The 17,278-nt window shown below is 39.1% G+C and overlaps 1 pseudogene; it reads right to left on the bottom strand.

Annotated features, from left to right (window-relative positions):
* Positions 1-1,138: 1,138 nt before the first annotated feature.
* LOC121330687 overlaps positions 1,139-17,278 on the bottom strand; it is a 248,659-nt pseudogene continuing 232,519 nt past the window's right edge.

A 17,278-nucleotide genomic window follows, 5' to 3' on the forward strand; every position in this document is an offset into this window, starting at 1 on the left:
AAGTGCCAAACATGTTCAAGTAACACTGAGATTCCACTGGGTGACTGGAATATTTACTAACAAGAGGCAGCCATTCGGGTCATCAGGGCCAATCATTCACTGTCAACAACCTGGCTAGGTAACCCATTCCAAACCCTCACCATTCTCTGTGTGAACAAGTGTCTCAACTTCATTTCCAACTGCGTGAACATTTTTTCTTTGTTGTAGGCTACATAAATTCAGTTCTTTCAGCTATTCATAGCTTTTGTTCCTTTGGGCAATCGCAACCGTTGCATTGCCATTGAAGGCAAGTGTAAAACATGACACTGTCTTATGTGTGGGTTTGGGTATTTAATAAATTCATCTCTCTTATTTTCTATTGTACGCGTATACCACAGGGCAATGCATAGAAGTGCTGTTTGCTAAGCAATTAACAAGTCTCTTGGGTTTTGCCAGGGTAGAAAAGTGACACATTTCTCCTAGATGGCACAATTAATGTAAAATAATATTTTTGGGAAATATATATAAAAATGTATTTGTCTTCAGGCATGAATTGTATTATATAAATAAATAGTATATAATGTGTCCTAGTCTAGCGAAGCAAGCAAAATAAAATAATTTGGCTTGATATAGATTCAAACAATGAAACAGCAGGGAGGCAATTGAATATGCAGAGAGCATTTTTCAGTTTTAGAGGTCACTCTAGAAATGTGAAATTGCGATGTTGCCTTTTTATTAGATTTGTTTTTCCCATCCCTTCACTTTGTATGATGTTTTCAATTACTTTGAAGTGTTCTGTTGGTCTAATATTGAATTGCCATTTGTCTCTATATCTGTCTTGCCTGTGAGTTTTTCTGGGAAATTCTGCCTGTTTAGGACTGAATGGACTTCCTTCAAATCATGTGACAAAATGGCCTTTCAACTTGGCTAGTTCAGCACACTCTCCTTCTCTATATGTGGAGTAGCCTGGGGCAGCAGAGTTGATAAATGACATTGTCACATGATCTGAATGCCTAATCCAGCATTGCTTGGGACCGAAACAACAGCAGATACTGTGCAGGTGTACCCTGTAATTCAAGGATTGTATTATATTTAATTGTACTATCTACATTAAGTAAACCTAATTCTAAGCACCGTTTTATGTATCATACCCGCAAGATTTATAAACTTAGAAAAGAAAATCACATGAGGTGCTGGACTGCACAGTCAGATTTACAAAGGCAAGCAAGACTTACAAATGATGCTGGATTTCAGAATAGACAGGTTCCAGATTGTAGAGGCTACCACACTGTTAATTTCGATAGGAATTTGTCCACGATCGAGGGGATAAATAGATAGGGTTTACTGAATAGAGAATCATGATTATAACTCAGCATTTGCTCAACAAAACCCACACTCACTCTTAATGCTAGAAAAATACATTTTAAATTACTTGTTTATAACACTGCAATGTTACAAACTCATGTTCGCTTTTACATTATGATATAGTGTTTTAATCTCTGTTTACTTCTTTTTTTCCAGTATTTTGTGTGGCCATATCATACCATCTACACTCAAAGCCATCACTTTAATTACAGTGTCACTGGTGACTGATCTGGTAGTATCTATGGAAGGGTCTGTTTATTCCGAATACAGATGTGCATTCACTGCAGTGGGAACAGGGTCTTCAATTTCTTTTTGTATTCACTTAACCTGTCAGATCCAGAAAAAAAGATAGGACTCGAAGTTTCAAAAGACACTGTTTTTAAAAAAACATCAAAACATCAAACTTGAGAGGATAGCATTTTAAAAGCTGACGTCAACTGTGTAACAAAGGCATGCTCAGAGAATCGTTGGCTGCTCGATAGCGTCTCCTAAAGGATTAGCCTGTAATAGGGGGAAGGTATAAAATTTTAGATTTCTTTACAATTCTTGGGTTATTATTGTATGGTTCTTTTTTTTAAATTTGGTTCAGATAATATCGGAAAGAAAAATCATTAAACTGATCAAAGTGTCATTGCCGATAAAATATATTATTTAAAACATTTCAAGAACGACAACAAAGGTGTCAACGGCTAAAGTCACACAAAACAGTGAATTTTCAATACTTTTGGTTTGTATATAAAAACATGTTATCAATACTATGTCCGTATTCAAAGTGACTTTCAGAAAGAAAAACAAGCCTGTGACTCTAGTGTGGATTCTGTGACTGACGAATCCCAATCAGTACACCTTTACTTCCTGTAATTCAGTGTGAACTCATCTACTACCAATTGCTCCTTGTTTTTTTCAGGATAGAGGGCTAGCTCAGAACTCACAGCAGCCAGTACAAATAAATGCTTACAAACTGATTTCAGTATTTGGCCCAGTAATCTTGATCCAGTCTGTGCAGCTTGAGTGCACGATCCCAAATTAAATCCTGACATGTATTAATGTCTCAGTTGTTTTTTGCAGTGGGTCTCTCCTTGTTCAATGTGGCTGGTCTTGTTTTAATGTGGTGGCTGGCTGCTGGAAGGTCTGTCGCTACAGTCCCCTTGGTTTCCAGACCCTCTTTTTTTAGACTTTCCTCCATCTTGGAGACTTCGCTGGCTATTCGCAAGCCTTCTGTAGGACAACACATCTCTGATGCAGTGAGGGGACAGAAAACACAAGACCGAGTTACCGAGGAGCAGCTTAGCAGACGATGTACAAACAGGGCACAACTGGACTTTAAAATACTGTTAATGACTAGTGGAAACTCCACCATTCACTTGCATTGGGATTCCTGCGATAACACACCACGGTGCACATTTATTACAAAAAGTCTGTTGTTCACTTGGTAAATTGTTTTGAGTACAATAAAAAAAAAACTTGACTCCCTCTTGGATTGTATGCATTTGGAAGACTTATCTCCTTATGCATGGTTTTGATACTCATTTCGCTACATAATTGGTGAACTCCTGATGAAGTCAACTTTACATATTGTCATCATTTGTGTTCAGTACCTTTCAAGTGATATTAAAAGGGCTTGACTGTATAACAAATGGAGGAGTTCTTCGCTTTATGTGTGCTCTTTATGTAAACAGCTTTTAATATGAGGCCTGATGACTGATTTCACAGCAAAGTCACTGCCTTGGAAATAAATAAGCCTTTGAATAAAAAAAAAACAAAAAAAAAAACAGCGACAGGAAAGACAGTTTCTCTAAGTGCTTCCCTACATCTCTTCTTGAAGAAGTTTGATAGGGCTATTCTCTTAATGGAGTTATTTTAGTAGCGAGATTCCAAGAATCGATTCTTTATTTATTCTGAAGCCATCGCTGCAAAATAGTCCTTTTATCCAGACAAAGGTGTCAGGTTGTCCCCTGTGAGAGAATTTTAATGATAGGCAAACCCGTGAGGTTACAGAGACAAATGCAACACGCCAGTGAAGGAGCTGGGACTCAACAGGAGATATAAATTACAGATGCAATCATCTTGAATTACGCTGGCTAAATCCTTTCAACAATTCAGTAGCATTTGACCCTTGGGCTGTACCTGTAATACCAGCAGCTTTGACTGGGAGAGCCCATTAATTCAGAATCCATACCTCAGGCTCAGATACTCATTCATCTTAGGGGCTGGGAGTGCAATATGAAACAGGCAATATGGCTCGAAGGCATTGTAAAAGCATACCAGTGTTTAGTAAAGATTAATAGAATCAAAGGACAATTGTGGTAAAGCATGGTAAAGAACATCAAAAATAGTATTGTAACAAACATGGTTAACTACATGGGGAACACATGGTTTACACATGAGAGGAGCATGGGATGCTGCAAAATGACAATGCAGATTTATTGTGGTAAACTTTTAAATGGGTAGCATGCATTTGTATACATAAATGGACTGTCCCATGTTCACTAAGTGAACATTATTGTCATGTATTTAAACTTGAGATATTATTGTTCCCAGTATTTGTGACAAATGCTGTTCACATGTTGTCCACACTCCTTTAATTTATACTGAAACTACAGCAGGTTCAAATTATTTTCAGAATAACTAGCTGAAGCGAGCATTCTGATGTAGGCCTTGAACAATGGTAAGCAGCGTGTCTGTCAGAATGAACCTTACCTGCCAATGTGAGTCAAGCTGTTGTCCGTGATCAGGTTGTTGAGGCGATAGTAATCCAGAGAGGTGAGGCTTACGCTCCTGCCCAGCTTCATGTCTGTGTGGTGCAAGTTAAGGGAAAGCTTCTTCCGCAGTCAGGGATTACACAACATATTCATCAGAGTGGTAACTAACCACCCAGGTCACAAACACATACTGTGTGACATCACAAGGTTTAGGCATCAAATTATGTGGAGAATTAGCAGTGCAGTGTGAGTCATTCAAGCATAGTTTGAATCCTGTTCTTGTCAAATCGCTAATCTTGGCTGGGTATGCCAAACAAGGTCAGGCAGAGACTAGCTAGGCTGGCCTTCACTTCCATGGTTCATGCGTTAGGCAGATTATTCCCCGAGTCTGAAACACTTGTTACGAATTAACCCATACATGTTAAACTGTTAACGAACTCTATTTAAAATGAACCACTACAATATAGTTTTACTCTTGTATCACTTTTATCACTAAAACCTCTGAGAAATCTGTCAATTGATCCATGTGTCAACGTACATTTGAGCTTGAGTGGTCTATGCGTGTCTATTTATTTTGCAGGCTGAACGCTTTATTGATATGACCCATTCCTTCTAGCTTGACAGTTTAAAGGTGAAATGGAAAGGCTGCAACACAAATGTGTTATTTTCTTACTTACGTGTCAATTGTGTTATTTGATTTTTCCATTCTTGTCTTATTCCTGTTTTTCAACACATCATTAGATCTTATATTTAATAAGTTTAAATGCAACAACAAGGTTAAAAGCCACAAGCCACTAGCTTTGGTTCAGTATGCTACAGCCACAGGGGCTTTTTGTTTGTTCAAAGTGAGACAGATGGTTAGAGAATCAGACTAATTTGATTATCAGTCTCACCTTCAACACAGTTGCTGTGAACAAGATTTATTGAGTGTTTTCATGAATTAATGTACACTCAATAGTGCTGAACTTATAAATACTAAAAGAACAAACAAATGACAAACATTTCGAAATATATTTGTAGACAATGAAAAAGACATTTTGTCAATGTGTTTTGTCATTTAATTTTTGCTTCTTTTAGTATTCATAACATTTAGTCTCACACTGATGAGACAAAAAGCCTAGTTTGTAATGATCTTCAGCAGCTGGGCTTGTGACTATGAATAATGCTGAGTTAAACTTAAAAAAAAAAATAAAGTTGGCTAAGGATTAATCCAATAATCCATTCTACTTTTGAAAAGCTGCACATACCGTTTCTGCAATCTTGGTTTACTTGGTGTAACGTCAGAGAGACAAAGTAATTAAACTCTTGACAAGAGGTGTCTTGTTCCCTGCGGGAGTGCTAAATAGGAAACTGACACTTTTGTGCTTTATTTCCAGTGCATTTTTCTTGCCCTCACGTTTCAATTGGATGAAACTGCAAGCACAGTGCCGACCCCTGCCACTGCATTACATCCTGCTGAGGTTCAGGGTAATAACACTTCCACACAGCCATTTTCAGCTGTAATTATAGTTGGCTGAAAGTGGTGACAAAGAGAGACATATCGGCCATTTCCCCTATTACACACCTGTCACTCAAAACAACACCTGATATTTATTTAGCGTAAATGTGAGTCACTTATACCAGCAGTGCTCTATATTTTACACAACACAGATAAAAATAAATGGAGACAAGAAAACAATACAAGTCCTGTATTCCGGAAGACAAATAGAATATATACTGTACCAGTCACAAAACAAACACCCAAGTAGCCACCAACAAACAGAATTTTCTACCAGCGTAAGATCAACAGGAAATGTGTCTTCTCTGTAAGATGTGAGTTTTGCTTACAAAATGAAACATTTGCTGTGGAAGTTGTTTCACTTTCAATGGAACTACCATGGGGTCTATTTGCAGAACTCGGCCATGACCACGTTCTTATATTCTCTATGTGTATCGAATCCTGTGTCGGCCCCCTTCAAGGTCTCTTTTCCTACGTTGCTTCCATTTTTGAATGTGACCACCATCTGTAAACAATATCATCTTTAGTATAATAAAAATTTCATGGAAAATAGGAAATATTGTGAATACTTATTTCTTGACATGACCTGGTGTCCCATTATCTTTTTTGTGTTAGGAGACCTCCCAACTTCTCTATCTTATTCCCACGGAGGTCATAAAAGCAGGAATTATTTAGAAGGCTGCTATTAAATCATTACATGGTATCTTTCAGGTGTATTCGTACATTTTTACTGACATGTTTTATTCATACAATTGACTATAATAACTGGCCTGTGCTGCTCCACGCTTTTGCACATGGCCTCCTAGTAAAAGCACTTGATGAATGCATGGAATTGTTTATCAAGTGAGACAGTAACATCTTAAATAACCATTCAGATTTTACTTAATGGAAATAGATTTGTGAAGTGAGGCAAATTATGTTCTAAAAACAAAGTCCTACCTTGCTTTAATTTACGTTAACACTATTGTCACTTGAAGTCGTAGTACCTATTTGATATATCGGGTTGCGATTGGTGGGGTTACCCTAATAAAAGTTTTAGTAAAGTGTAGTAAAGCATAGTGAAATTATGTTAGAGTGTTAGAGAGGAACATTGTCTGGGGATAGTTCAAGCTCATCTCGTCACAGGGACCCCTGCTGGTCAGGCACCCCAACCCGTCTCCAGGGTTCAGTAGCTTTGTAACATCAGAATTTTCCTGCAGGAACAGAGGTTATTATTCAGTCCACCTGCAGCATAAGGTCACTTGGATTTGGCATTTCAAATGAGTAAGAATGTATCAAAAACAAAACAAATGAAAACAAAGCAAATTATAAAGCAAGGAAAACTTGGTTACTACATTGTACAAGTGGCGTATGTTTGAAAAGGCAATAATCCCTGTTGACAAGAGTTCATTAGTCTGCAAAGAAGAAGATGAAGAAGAGAGTCCTGTCCTGTCTCTGCTCGCAATTCCCCCAGGGTTTACAGCTCGTGTAAGTGGCAGTGGGTACCCTTTGAGTTACAGTACCCAATCTCACATTGAACCTTTAAATCCCCCCACCCCCACCCAAAAAAAAAAAAAAACAAGGCTCTTTTTTAAATGAAAAATTATCAGCATCTCATTTATTTATTTTATTAACCAACTGAACCATTTGCAGTAAATATTCAGAGAGACCCTGGCAACCAAACTGTGAAAATAAATAACAAGGAGGACAGCGCATCTCCCTCTGCATCAAGCAGGGTAAATCAAGGCGTTATTGTGGTAAGGTCAGTGACATTAACTTACAGCCTGTGCATCATTTAAATTGATGGGGGCTTCATTGCTGATCCAGGGGAATTAATGCACTGGTGTGACATTATTCAGAATACATGCAACCCTCTCACTAAAACAGCATACTCTGCTCATTTTAGAGAACACTCCTTACCAAATGACCTTCAATGACAATACAATTTCGACAGTACAATGGCAATGCATACGTTTGATATTGATGAATAAGCCACTATCTCTCTACATAATAATCTTTTTTTTTTGTTGTTTTTAATTTTAGAGTGCTCAGTTATTTTACCCTCTATTTCCTCCCCAACTTGAAATGTCCAACTACATTCCCACACTGCAGCAGTTCCTCACAGCAGCTCAGGAGAAATGAAGGTCGTGGCCAACTTCCGATCCCATGACTATGCCCCTTTTTCACCCAGCAACTTGATCTCTCCTATCCCTGTTAAGGAGCCTGCACTAGCATGTGCAACTTATACTGTCACTACTTCTGAGTACCTCTTCATCTCACATCCTCTACATTAGAAACCACTAAATGACTTATCAGACTGGTTCAGTTCAGTCTTGCACTCTTAAGAAACAGAGGGAAATTGTGCCAGTAACTCAGCTGCCAACAGGTTTCAGATATACTGTTGTTTACAGGACCAAAACATTGCTTGCACAATCACAGATTACTTACAATTCATATTATAAATGTTGTGTACAAGCCCTGAGAAATGCCTCTCTTTGTGAAAACACTTTTCTGTCTAAGAGAGATAAAGCACTGCAGTTTGTATTACAATTGGACAGTAGTATAAAATAATCCAGTACAGAACAGCAGCAAACATAGTCTTTGAGCCTAGGTAAACAATAAATGTCACATGACCTTAAAATGGCAGCCGTATTAGGTCACCACAAAGATATTTTTTCTTGTAAAAAAAACCATAAGCTTGACCTAGAGGCATATTTAATAAAATGCATCATTTTCAAAGCTTCTTTTTCAGCATGCCTACTGCCTTGAAAATCACAGAATTTCTCAAAGGTCTTAGGTCATCCAAAAACCAAAAAGTCACATGACTCCAAAATGGCAACAATTTTAAGTAGAAGTGAGGGTTAAATTTGCTATAAGAGTTTCTTTAACAGTGCCTGCAGTGGGCTAATTGCCTAGCCCTTCATGCCTTTCACAGCTTACATTAAGCTTAAAGAAACTCTGTACTCCAGAAGACAAACTTTTTACCTCTCTGCCTCAAAGTATACAACACGACGAAGGCGAAAAAGTTTGTCCATTCGAGTAAGTTTTATTCAGATTTCCATGTATTACCTGTTGATGATGTATTGTTTTCCAGTAATGATTTTTATGTGCTCCACTGCATGTGTAAGCGAATGGATATTGCAGCTGCCACCTGGTCCCCATTGGAAACGCTACGCTGCACCTCAGTTACCAGCATAAATTTTGTTAAATACAAGAAATAAATAACAGGCAGGGGAAACATACCACAGTACTGTCACAGTATTGCTGCAGAAAACGTGTTTCTGTATAAAATCAATCAAACCAGATCAGATCCTCTATTTAACCAGGTAGAATCATTTTCCAGGGCAAAGGAAATGGAGAGTATTTTAAAGATAACAATTTAAATATCTGAGTTTAGGGGCATTCAATACGAAAATAAATGTGTTTAAGAGAAATAGGAAAATCCGAAATATGTGTAATTAGAGAGTACGATTCCAACCTCACTTTTTGACCCCCCCCCCGCCCAAAAAAAAAAAAAAATGAAGTGCCTTCTCAATACAGCATAATGGAAGTTATGGCCCATTAACTTGTATTGAAGTTAAGCTATGACATGAAAAATGCCAGGCCTGGGTTTAACGTCTCAAAGCATCTCCTACTGTCTCCTAACACCATGTTGGGGCACTAGTGGCTGGCTCAGTGGGAAGAGAGAGAGAGAAAAACAGTAAGTGACAGGTCAGGTAAAAGTAGTCAAGTAGCCATGGCCCAATAAACTGGTTAGACTACAGTCATTAGTTTATCCTGGTTGCTCTTCGCTGAGCTCTCCACAAAGATGCCATGTCTTTTTTGTAGTGCAGGGACCAGAACTGAACACAGTGTTGTAAATGTGGTCTCACCAGTACATTATACCAGTAGTGCATTATACAGTTCAACCCTTATCTCACGTGATTTGTACTGTACAACTATAAACTGGGTCTTTGTCCCACACTTTTCATGAGCACTGTTTTCTGCCCCCCCCCCCCCAAAAAAAAAGAAATATAGAAATTGCTCTTCAAATTAAAATACCTGTAATGGAATTTCACGGCTGTAAGAAGCAAACTCCACACAGGGAAGCTATACTCTATTGTAGCCTTATTTAAACTCCTCTGGAGCATACATTTCTTGTTATCTAGCGCAGTTACTTTTCTGCTTGACATGATGAAGTGCCCAGCCTGAGAGATTCTGGCAAACACAACATCACCTCAAGACTTCTCAATCATTTTTACATTAGAGATGAGACGGGAGAGGTGCCTCGCTTTTGTTGACAATAATTTGACCCCCTTAAATAATGACTCTTCGCAGAGTGGGATCTCACTTATCAAGGCAGACAAGCTGACCTTTTTGTGGTGATGGTGAGGAAAGGGGGGTTCACTGCAAGGCCTCTTATTATTCAAACACCCAGCAACCTGCCCGACCCCAGCAGAGACAGTCACCTTGGCCTGGAAATGTCTCATCTCCAGGGGCCACCATTCGTCAATCAACGAGCTGTCAGCCGTCTCTGTTGCTGTCCTTCGTCTGCAGTATTTATAACCCATCCGACTGGCACAAACGCACCTTCAGCTCCACTGGGGGAATTAATCTCTCTTCTTCCAGCTGCATCTTCCAATCCTCTTTTATTTTCAAAAATTGATTTTTTTGGCCTACATGCGTGCACATACACAGTCACAGTTAGGTGTCCACTCAACATGCACACACACACACACACACACACACACACACACAGGTATAGCAACTTAAATCGATGTTGAGATTTAAATGTATTAATTATACACAGTAGTTTTGTTGCAGGTATCTTATACGTGTAACATCTCCATTGCTATGCATTCACTAAAAACAACTGGTAAAAATCCCCCAAAAATAATCTACATTGACAATGGTTGTGCACTCAACCATGGCACAATGGCAACTACAATCATACGGTACTGTATATTAAAATGATATTGACCACAGTGATATTGAAACAAACATTGGCATTAACACTGTCTATAGGCTGCAGGATCACCACAGGCAGCTAAATGACACTGATTCAATGTGATAAGTCTGTAAGCTGGTTCAATTATTCCAGAGGTGTACATGACTATTCCTTAATGATTATCAGCCTCCAATTCCTTGAGGGATGTTGGGAAGCCTGTTCTCCAGAATAACAGACAGCACTTTTGAGGCTGCTTCTGGTGCAGTCAATGGATAGAAAACACCAGTAAACCAAGCCTCTGCTGTCAGATCTGCCGTCTTGCCCATTGTGACTAAACCAGAAATGTTATTCAAAAGATACGTATTCAATGAGCGAGCAATTGAATGTTAATGTCTGCAGTGAAATCTGAATTGTCTGCGGCATGTTTGCAATATTGGAATCAGCAGAATACAGACAACTTCTGAATAAGCTATGACAGTAACGCATTTGTTTCAAATGTTGTCTCCAACTCCTGTTACATCAGTTTATCCCATCTTTTGATGCAATGATCATCCATAACTAGCCAACATTCAATAGTGCTACATTTAGAAATACAAAAAAGAAACTTTGGTCCGTGAAATTCAATGACAAACATTTCGACCTGAAGACTTTCTCAAAGTATTCAATGTTCAAAGTGTCTTGCTGGATTGTTCCCCATTTCTCCGTGATTAAAGACCACAACATGATGATCAATTAGGTAAGCAGAGAAGTGAGGCCACAACATTCAAGTTCCTCCCACAGGTACTCACTTGGATTGAGATCCACAGACTTTGTCAAGGAAGATGAGACCATCTCATGGGACCCAATCAGGGACAACTCCAGGTGCAAATGGAAGAGGGTCTCCTAAAAGGCCAATGGTAAAGGGCTAAACTCCAGCCTGTTAAAAGTTTGCTCTGTCCCTTTCCCTTTGCTCGTCCTCTCTTGGCCCTGCTCTAGATGGTGCTGTGCTACTGACTGGAGGGAGATAATAATAGCCGTGCTCCTGAGGTGAACAGATGGCCTCTCTGCTTCTGATGTCATATTAGAAAATCTATTACTGGAACGGCGTGATGAACGAAGGAGACAGTGGCACAGGATAAGACTTTATCTCCATCGCAGCTGCGAGAAGAGGCCATCTCTGGTTGGCTGACGGCTGCCTGCCTAATTAAGAACAGTTGGAATCATGGACACCCTGCTGGAATGGAAAATCAGCCAAATTGCGGTCTTAGCTTTCATCGTGTTTGGAATTTTCCAAAACAGAAATCCTACGTACATCGGCACAGTGGGTTAGTCTTTCCTAAAAATAAAAGCACACACATATACTGTAAAGTATACAAAGAACCAACATGTCTCCTACAACCTAAATAAGTCTTCCCAATCACATGCTGATTCTGATGATTTGAGAACTAGAGGATCTAAGTATGTGGACAGTCAAAGACTCTGATTAGTTTAGCCTTTGGAAAAGTGAACTACCTGGAAAGCAGATCACAATAGATAACCCTATCACCATCTATTTTATGGCTACTGTGATTTCAGATTTTTTATATTCCATGAGTGCCTTCTATGGCGTCACTTTCATGGATTTATAAATTCCTATATATCCATGGTGACTCTAAAGGGACAAGGAAATCAAACAAGAAGGCAGTTACAACTGATCATGCCTAAAGTGAGCTTAAACCACTTCAACACATGCAGTACCCAAAACATCAACCCCACCAACTCTCTCTTTCTATGTGCATGTATAGTAGGTGAGGCTGGCAGAGTTGAAATGACACACTATTTCATTGGAACGAGGAAGGCTGTTCAGTGCCGGTATTTCGTATTCTCCAGACTATCTCAAAGCAGCTCAAAGCCATTTAGAGAACAATAACAACACAAACAGTTCTTTTGACCTTGCATGTTTACATTTCTTATTTATTCGGGCAACAACTCATCTTTTCTCCGATGCACTATTAATTGCTCATATAGGAATCAGACCCTGCCAGCTTTAAACCCCCTGTTGGACCAGCCAGCCCCCAATCACAATTTCTAGTTGGCTAATTTTCATTTTCAATTTCCCCCAAAAAACTAAAAGTAAGTCAGTATCTGTTCAGGGAGAACAGCAAGGGCAGGGAACAAGGACATTCTCAATAAACACTTTCTACTTTAGCGTACACCTGTCTCGTTTCCACAACACAACATTATGTTGTCCTCAAAGTAGTTTCTCTCCAGCAGCTCTGCAATTTGAAAGGAATGCAATGCATTAGGACTCACGACGGGAAGGCTCATTCAAAGTGCCACTCTCTCCTTTCCTGTTAATTCCTCATGCCCCGTTGGTACAGGCGGGGGAATCAAGAGTAAATTACTGGACGCTGGGTAGCAGAATTCCAGCTAAACTCATTAAGAGTTTATTCTTTTGTCACTCCATCAAAACTACAGTGTAGTAGGTACAAAATGGTCTGACTTAGTGCTGCGTAGAACAAGCAGACACCCAAGGGGTTTTGTTGCTCATTAGGAATGTATGCCATTCACATTAGCATAATATTTACAAGCTTTCAAGACTGCGGCATAGGGTCTTTTTACCAGGTTATTTGAGAAGAAATGGTTGTTGTTTCCATTGGAATAACATGATTTTGTTTTAAAGTCAGTTTATTAAAAATGGACAAGTATTTTGTTTAGTTTTTGACTACTTATCTCCACATCCATCCTCCAAAGTAGACCACTGCTAAGTCAGAAACATTCACTAAAACAATGGACCACAGAGGTTTTTTTTTTTTTTTTTTTTTTTTTTTTTATGTTTTGATGAATAAGGACCAGTGTCTCTTACAAGTGTTAATTTCAGAATACTTGCAAAACCTACTGCATATTTTCCAAATGTTATACTACGTTTGGAGCCAACTGGTATTTTTGGTATGGCCTAACCCAAGGGTCTCCAACTCTGGCCCTGGAGAGCTACTGAGGCTGCTGGTTTTTGTTTCAATCGAGTTCTCAATTATTGGCTTAATTAGTCAATATTAACAGGTGTTCCAGATCTTTAGCCACTGATGATGTAAAGGCACCAATAAAACCTGTTGGATAGGGGCTCTCCACGACCAAGGGTGGAGACCCCTGGCCTAACATATGCTTTTACTGTGCTTTACTACATTGACATTGAAATGTTATTTACAACAATATAAATTGCTAGGGACAGGATCAACAATCTAATGAGGGTTTAAGACAAGTTAGGTATTTATTGTAGTCAATACTTTCTGACTGTTTTGCAGTCTGTGAGGAAGACATCCTAACTATGGCAGCATAACACTAAGCACTTATTGTGTCTGCCACTTACAAACAGATGAAATGGGGACATCAATAATATCATGAACGCACTTGAATGAGGCATCGCACGGCCACCCGAGAGTCAAAAGAGCCAATTAGCAAAATTAATTAATAAGCAAAGTCACCAAGTCTGTGTAGAAAGCAAAAGTGCAGACTCCACCTCCAATGCTGAGAACAGTGTGAACTAATTTTCTAAGAGCCGACATGGGCAGTCTTTCTGCATTTCATCTGAGGTGAGGCACCACACCGTTTAAGGGCTCTCATATCAAACCATGGTTATACATTTCATTTGAAGAGAGACTGATACATTGTTTCAGTGAGGAATCAGATTAAACTAATATTTTTACACTGTGAGATCTATGAACTATGAACCAGACTTACAGACTTACTAATGAACTTTACTCCTAAAAGCTGAGTTCCGAAATAAGGTGGTTTTAGAAATGACCATCAGAGTTGGGCAACTGTAATTTCTGCTCCCTTTGCAGCTATTTTACCTCTGATTAGCAGGTCTTTTGGAAGCCACAGCTGTACAGCATTATTGTTATTTACTGCACAGGAAGCGTGGTAAATAAAGATCTAAACAGAAACAGCAAAAGAGAATGTCAGATGTTACACATAATTTGATATTAAACAGACAAGAAGGTCAACACATCAATAATAATATAAATGATTACTTTAAAGACTACTTTTGTTGTTTAGATTGACTTTGCATCATTTGCTGTTTCAGACATCAGATCCCAATGACTATTAATGGTTCTGGTGTACCAAATGTATTTGCATGGTATATCATTTTTAGAGTTTGATTAGAGCTGTGGGGTAGCTTTAAACTTTGGAGTTTTAAAAAGTCACCAGGCTGTAATGTGAATCACAAAATGATACAACGTGACCCATAGATGAAGAATATATGAATTAAGATCATATCTGATAATCGTGCCAAGTCCTAGTCCAGTGTGGTAACAAGAAAACAGTGCCTCAACAAAGAAGCATTTCCTCAACCATTGTGAGAAGAGGTTATTAATCAACATTTTAAAAGACTGTAATTACTGTAATGCCAGACTCTGGTATCCCGCCAGTAAAGCAATAATTGTAGTTGGGAGGAAACAAAACAGGGAAAATAATTAGCTGTCTCTGAGAGCTGATATTCGCTTAACAGCAGTTAGAGTGATGATCTGACAAAACAACAGAGCATGTCTCTTTGCGCAAGCTGGCAGAATGTACACACAGTGTGCAAAACCCATTATATTAACCATTGTCACACCTCCACTGAAACTGCATCAGAAAGATAAGGCTATGTCTTATACATTACCCCGGTATAGCTACGGGACTATTTAGAAACCATTTAAATGGTTTTGCTTGGGTTTCTTCAAAGTAATACACTGGAATTCTAACAGGATCCCAGTGGTTTTCCTAGTTTTGCAAGGGGAGTACAGCTCATAACAGGGCCACAAAAATATTTGTTTCAGTAAAGAAATATGGCAGTAGTAGGCAGCTCTGCCACGCTGAGACCGCTGAGTGAAATAAGCTCTTTCCATTTCTTGCCTTGGGAAGTACCAACAATTCCAACTCATTTTGATGCTCCAAGGAATGCGCAAGGTCAACGATGATTTATTTAACAAGAAAACGCTAGTTTCAGGTTTTTTTTTCTTCGTTTTTTTTTCTCCCTCATTGGCTCCACTGCTTCACAATATTTATAGCTTAGTGATTGCTGTGTGCAGGAGTGTTAGTAAAAGAGTAGGGGAAGCTGAAGGTTAACTATGGCTGGGGGTGAGACTAATTGCAGGTGTCAGCTAGTGTCAGGAATGGGTCGACAAGCAATGGGAATCTCCTGGGACCCACACAGGATCAAACAGATGTGCCAAACCAGTTATCTCCATGAACTGTCTATTTTATTGCATTCGTTTATTTAAAATATTCACCAGGACAGTTACACCAACCACATGACGCAACCATTACACAGAGCCACAGCCACACACCGTGGGTGTATAAAGGCGATTAGAGCTACTGAAATGATTCCATAAAATCACTGTCCTGTATTTCCATTCGCTATGTAGTGCAGTTTTAAAAGGAGCAAATGTATTTTCATTTCTTTTTTATTATCTCTAGCACATTAAAAGAGTAGTCTCTTACCCTCGCACTTCCTTGGTCGTTTCTCCTCAGCAGTGTCTTTGGATAGGTCATAGCGTGCCAGTTATTAAAAATAGCAGCTGGCTGGTCAGGGTGTTGAAGGGAATGGGATTTTTTTAATGTTTTTTATCTCCAGGTGAAATGATCTAGGAAGTCCAAACATAACTACCTAAAAGTGTGGCATGCAAACCGGGAACTGAGCCTTTAACCTTGAGTGCTACCGCATGTCATGTTGTAAAATATATTTCTGTTATGATGTGTGCTTCTTTCAAAACTGCATACATCTAAAACCCACATAACCAATGGTAATGCATGTCAGGTATGATTAATACATTATTTCATATGCTAAAAACCTTCCCTTGTTGTCTTGGAAATATCATGGTTTAAAGCGCCATTTAATGTAAAGACACAGGTTCGAGTTTCTTTCTGTATTGCTGCTAACACACAGATGCATACTACTGTATAAAGACACTCTGGATGACCTGGGTGTCACCTTAACTTACTTAAAAAAGTATATTTGAATAACTGCTATAAGAACACCTCAGAATGTACAGTAAACATGTCTGCCCCCTCTCAAAGTACTTGTTTGACAAAAGGTGTTGCTTTCAAAACTGCTCATTTGAGGCCTGTGTAGCTAATGGAAAGTGCAAAACAGGTCAGATTTATCTAATTATTTTGCCAACTACAATTTAGTTTAAGTAGCAATTGGTATGGTACTGCTATGCTCCTAGCCTGTCCTGCTTCTAAATGGTTGTAGCATGGTAGTAAGTCATTTAGAGATACTTTTCTGTGATTACCAACACACACACACACACACACACGCACGCACATGCACGCACACTATCAAACAATAATCATGAAAAGGTTATGATTTGATATGCGCTGGTTACACTTGTAAAACAGAAACACCTTTGACTGGAGGCCACGACTTTGGAGAAATATTATTAAAAGAAAAAGAAAAAAAAAACCACGACGGTACACCTACCTTCAAAGATCTGCGTATAGAATTTCTGCGCTCTGTAGATCAGGCAGCTGAACCGGAAATAGAGACATTCCTAGCTCCTTAGACCTAACTGACCCCAATTTCTCGCTTACAAGAAAAATCTGACACTTTGCACGCAGCAGGCCTGACATTTTCACAGCTAAAGCTCATATCCAACGCTAATTTTAAACGCTTGCTTTAGCCTCAGGCCTTGCTATCAGTGACCTTCAATAGAATGCCTTTTTAAAGCACAGACCTGGGGAAGGTGGGCCTTCTCACAGACCCTGGCGGACCCCCGAGGCACAGAATGCAATAGCTATTAAAATGTTGTGCCATTCTGTATAATGCAGCACTCAGCTCCACATCCATCTTTTTCTGCGTAACTCATGCCTTTCATTAAATAGAGC

Source organism: Polyodon spathula, chromosome 18, assembly GCF_017654505.1.
Source record: "Polyodon spathula isolate WHYD16114869_AA chromosome 18, ASM1765450v1, whole genome shotgun sequence".
Classification (NCBI taxonomy): Eukaryota; Metazoa; Chordata; class Actinopteri; order Acipenseriformes; family Polyodontidae; genus Polyodon; species Polyodon spathula.